Genomic DNA, 6000 nt, shown 5'->3' with positions numbered 1-6000 from the left:
ACTTCTTCCATTCAAAAACTTCCGCCTGCTATTATAAATACGATTTCCTTTCTACGTACCCACCGCTTTTATATCAAACGATCCAATAAACAGACGAAACAGAAGCTGGCTGAGTAACATCATTTTCGCATCTCCAAATTCCTCCTAACTATTTACACAAAGAGAAATTATCTCAACGACGATGATTATGATTACAGGAATAATCAGGAAACAAGGAATTGCTGGCCGATTTACGGTCGGCTGCTATATAGTTTATTTTACATACGTAGTATGTCGTACAGTTTTTCTATATTCCACAGGGTGGTTGTTAACTGGTGGCACAAGCGGAAAGGGGGTGATTCTACGCGAAAAAAGAAGTCGAAAATATAGAATAAAAATTTTTCGTTTGAGTCGTTTCGGTCTCACTGTAGATCATTGTCTCGATGGAAAAATTAAAAAAAAAAAAAAAAAGAAATTAAAAAAAGAATTTTTATTCTATATTTATATTATAGAATCATCCCCTTTCCGCTTGTATCACCAGTTAACAACCACCCTGTATATGTATTCGATATTCTAAATATTCTTCGATATTTCTCAAGAGTAGACAAGTTGCGAAATTACCTTTTGCGCGAAGAAAGGAAATATTTCTTTGCAAGAAGTCATATTATAAGAATATACGCAATACGTAACGTCGAAGGATTTATGATATTGCTTTTAATTCTTCAAAAGGAGTAAGGTGTTCGCTTACGATCTTGTTTTTCTCGGTAAATATATATTCTTTTGCGCGACAACATAAAGAGGAAAGACCTTTCCATTCGCTCGGCGAACGATAGCGGGCAAACAGAATTTCTTATAAGAATAGCCTGGAGAATGTCGTCCTCGTAAAACAACAGGGAGATATCATTCTCGATTCGCATTATCGGGAAAAGAGCAAGCAGCCATGATCGTAGCGGAATTTTATGATCGTTCGTATTTTAGCCAGGAAATGTCACGGCGATAATTCTGCGTGGGAAAATGTATAAATTACCCCGTTGCGCCGTAAACGCTTCTTGATAACGCGAATATTCCATTTAAGCCTCTTTATCTCATAACGCGTTATACCGATTAATCTGTCGTTTACAGATTTCCAGTGTAAATACCGCGTCAGATATCACATAAATCAGAAAAGAAGCGAACAACGAGACTAACCCTAACGGTATTCCGGATAAAAAGCATTCGTAAGCTGTCGCTTAAGAAGTCAAACCCTCGGAATACGCGTGTCCGCGGATATTATCACTCCCACGTGATGAGTAGCAACTGCGGCGTGAGAACAAGAATACTGCGGGATAGCGGCACTTGTTGATGGCGTTACATCGTGTCAAAGGAAAATGAAACTCGCTCTTGTGCTTCTCCGTTCACGTAGCCCCTTTCAGACCACTCGGAAATCCTCCGCATTCCGCGAGACCGTGAATGGCGATACGCCGTGTGCTATCACGATGCAGCAACGAGAAACGAGAAGCTATCGTGACAAGCGTTCGGCAAGATGAAAGAAGCACGCGGAAGGTCGAGCTCGTTAATCGCTATTTCTCATAGATACGTGACTTTGTTAACTGGATGTTTCGGTCGTGGCTGCTGAAACGGTATAAGGACGAAGAAGAACGTAAGACGAGCGTACATGGTCGGTACGTTGGGTAGATAATACGATCGTAAATTTGGAAACTTTTTGGTTAAATATTTTGCTAATCTAGAAAATTTCCATCTGATCTTACCGCTATAAAAGTTTCGTAATTTGCCGAACATCGTTACTGAACAGATGCCGACGTTAAACGTTAAACGCTTTGTGGAAATGGCAAGTTTGAAGGGGGCAAGGAAATTGTTTTAAAAGCTACTTATCTCTGATAAGCTTTCCAGGTATTCTGGGTCAGGGACGGCGAATCGAGTAAGCAGACGCTTATTTCGACAAACGTATTCAACACCCTTACCTTCTGTTCGATAGGAATGCAAAGCGAGCTTCAAAATGAACCGTCCCAGCATCAAAGTGAATCTACCGTCCTGAATAATTTGCAGCTTCCGGGGAAGAAGTTCGAGATCTTACGATCGCTGTTTCAGTGACAGCTAAGGGGAATGCTTTTTCACGGAGGAAGATGTTTCTTCTTGGCGGAAGCAATGGATGGAATTCACGAATTAACTTCGATGTAATACCAACGCGATCGATTCCGTTTCGCGAAAGGTAAAACGTTAACGACGAAACAATTAAACCAACGGGATTTTATCACGCGTTTTTCTCTTTACGAAAAATTCCGATATTCTTGTTTTCCAGACACCTACACGTTTGGCAACGGGAATGGCCGCGTTCAAAGAAAAAATTCGCAGGGAACTACGAAGGACGTCGGGATTAAGCAAACTCGGCTTTGTTACCGGAGACAATGGACGGTTCGCTTTTCGCGATACATTAAAAAACGATCTGGCGATGGCGCTTTTATATCTGGCGCGTTCGCTTTAACACCGCGTTAACCCGGCTAATAGGTAGTCGCTTGCATTTCGGTGCTCTTCGGCTCGTCCTATCTCGCCAAAGTCCAATTTGGTCCTGATAACTAAACTGTGCCCGCGTTCCGCCAATACGCAGCGAGACGGAAATCGTATTTCGATCGAACCACCGGTCTAGGCTGCTCGTTGGCAAGAAGGCAAAGCCGGCGCAAAGAGAAAGAGAGAGAGAGAGAGAGAGAGAGAGAGAGAGAGAAAGCTATAAAAGAAAAAGAAAGAACGAGAAAGTGATCGAAGAGGACTCTATAAAAATGGCCTGGCGAACGCCATCGAGCTAGTGGAAATCCATAGGTAGATATTCTACCCCTTCGATATGGCACACACAACTTGGACGGACACAATCATCTTCCAACTATCGGTGTGTGTACGTGTTTTACGATGGAACAGGAGGCGGTGCACGCGCGCACACGTTCACGCGCAAAAACGTGTACACACAGAATCGCCGCACCCTTTGTGCTAAAATTAGAAGTGACGAAGCGTATACACACTCACTTCGCTGGCTTCGAGCTTTTATTCACTGGCGTTTAGACATAACGTGTTGCAGGGCTTTCAATGGCATCGACGGAGGTGATCAAACCGCTAGTTAGAGGAAGAGAGTCGTATTCGTGCATGGGGATTTCGAGATGACAGAGAGAAAGAGAGGGACGAAGGAACACACGGTTAGATAGAATCGATGATATGAAAAGGGGCAGAGGATAGATCGTGATAAAAGCAAAAAGAGGCAACGGATAGTTTCACAGGGATACGGAGGATCTTTGATGGAGAGGGATGCAAGCGATAATGGCGGATAGATAAACTGGGTTAAAGGGAAAAGGATGGACGAGAAACGCGAGAGCAAATACGGCCCGGTCTAATCTCTGGGAAACGTTCGAGTGGGCGGAAATTTGCGTTTACGCGCGTACAGGTGGATAGAGGGAGGTAGGACGAAATTTTTCGGACGCGGCCATACGAGAATCGCGTAAACATTATCGGCGAATAGAAATTTCAATTGGAACGTTATATCGCGATAAACTTCCATAAATAACGATAAATTTGAAGGTTCGAAACGTGTACGGGTATACAACGATTCGTTTTCTCTCGCACAGTCCAGTGTGAAACGAGCTCGGCTTTGACTTTGTTCCAACGAGTCGCGCGTTATGCTTCCTCGATGGCCGATAAAGGGTGGCTGATAGAAAATTGCAAGATTTTCCGCCTGACGTTCGGCTGTTCGTGTTCGCGGTTCAACGAGAAATTGCATTGGGAATTTCGCCTGAGAAGGAAATTTCAGATACAACGTGCAACGCGAATCGTTGCAGTCTACCTCATTTCCTTTTGTTCCATCCACAATTTCTGTATCGTGTCGTTTCTCGCGTTCGTACGAAGCTGCATCACTCGATGAATTTCAACGCGTTTGGACGTTATCCATTTATCTTCTTCGTCTTATAATGGATTTGACGGAACATCTTCCCTTCCATGAGTCAAGGTATTTAAAATTTATATTCAGGCGGCATTCGTTTCTGCAAGGCGTAAGAAAGTAAAGGCGCGCTGCTTTTAACATTTAGCATTTAGAGAGATCGTAAGAAAATTTGATCGCGTTGCGTTTATCATACGTCGTTCGATAATTTCGTTAGAATTATCCGGATTATTTTGCGCGATAATTTACTAGCTAATAACATTGGCGAATTGACAAGCGACGAGCCGTAGATTATGGATGACCGTTACGCAAGCAGCTTTTACAATTTTACAATTTGACACGGAACAGGAAAATCGGTTATCCAATAATTTATAAAATTCGCTTCTAGAACTTGCCTTATTAGCCGAACGTACGTTACGTAAGAGAATAATTATTGTTACCTAAGAGAATTTATTGGCAATGATTCGCCAAATTTCGCTAATAACATTAGCTTAAAAATAGAAACGTTTAGATTCCGAAGAACATACATCTTTGCCGATCGATTATCGATTAAAATGGAAATTCTTTCCGTTCTGATACACTCGATCGTTGCAACCATTTTCCTTTTTTTTTTTTTACGTAATTTCTTTCTTAAACGGCTCGTAACGTATCTCGCGCACTTTATTGCCACGAACATCGTGGGAAGAATTACGCGATATCCGAAAGAACTGTGTAATTTTCTATTTTTATCGATTTTCCTTGGTACACAAAGTAACAAATCTATGTAACCTACTTTACTTGTTCGCGGCCATTAATGCACTGACATTTACCAGCGTACAATCAAGATAATCCGATATTTAATGAAACTTTCTTTCGATATTCTACGTATCGTCGGTTCGTTGGAACAACGACGCAACCAACGAAACCAGATATCGTTTAGCAGATCGTTTTCAAATACTTTGCGATAGAAAATTATTCTACAATTATATTTCCACGACTCTCGATTTGTTTGAAGTGCAGAAATAGCCTGGCGGATTAGAGCCGAATTGTTCGAATGATTAACGAAGCAATTGAAACCGGTGTTTAAACGGTAATCAAGAACGAAGCGGAGAATTTCTTCGAAATTTAACTGGTTATAACCGGGCGACACGAAGTTAACAATTCGCAGTGCCTACCCGCTCTCGTTAATTATTCCGCGTTTCTACATTCGTCTTACTAATTAGTAATTAGCCTCTCTTGCCAAGGATTTTCGCGTTGATGGAATCTGTCGCGTTTACCGGAAAACTCGCACGTGTCTTTCCAATTAACATTATCTGTCGCATCTGGAAACAATCGCGTCTCTTACGTCCACATTCATCGCTACGTTTTAAATTTTCCAACGATGGACGACACAATTTCCAGCAGACGTTCGAGCGACGAATCGGGAACGAAGGAAATTTTTAAGGTAAGAAAGGGGATGATGGCATACGTAAAAATAGAAGAACGAGCGCTGCTATCGATTGCACGTTTATGGACGCTATTATCGTCGAATTTATTATTTATAACGATGGTTCGCTTCTTATCAGAAACGCTCCTGCTCTTTCCATCTTCGATTTTACGCTTCGCAAACGATTGTTTATCGTGTTTGTAATTTATCTTCTTGCGAGTTTATTAGGATTTTTGAAATATTTAGAAAATACCTGTTTACTTTACCATTTTCGAAGAAATCGATCAGAGCGAGCCGGTAGCAGCGCAGCCGGTCGTCATTTCCTAAATATATAATTTTGTTTTTCGATATAAAACGTAGAAACTATTACATCGCTCTTCCATTTCTTCGTAGAATGTGAAAAATAAATTTCCTTCGTGAATATCCCATTTTTACGGATCTTTTGCCAATTGTAAAAACACACGGCGGTTCTTTTTATCATAACGCGTAAATGTTTCGCCAATTTTTTTATAAATCGTACGTTGTTGCGAAAGAGTATCGGGATTAACGTATTGACTCTGCTCATCCACGTGAAAGACGAAAATTTCGTCGTTAGTATGCGTACGCGTTCGTAGGCGATGCAATTACCCGCATACTGGCTGATTCAAAAATATTGCGCGCGTTAACAGCTTTGTATAGGGAGAAATGCCTGTAATTAACG

The sequence above is a fragment of the Bombus vosnesenskii genome, unplaced genomic scaffold (genome assembly GCF_011952255.1).
Source record: "Bombus vosnesenskii isolate JDL3184/JDL3185 unplaced genomic scaffold, Bvos_JDL3184-5_v1.1 scf7180000013398, whole genome shotgun sequence".
Taxonomy (NCBI): domain Eukaryota; kingdom Metazoa; phylum Arthropoda; class Insecta; order Hymenoptera; family Apidae; genus Bombus; species Bombus vosnesenskii.
The sequence above is the reverse complement of the archived record's forward strand: the minus strand, read 5'-3'. Positions refer to the sequence as shown.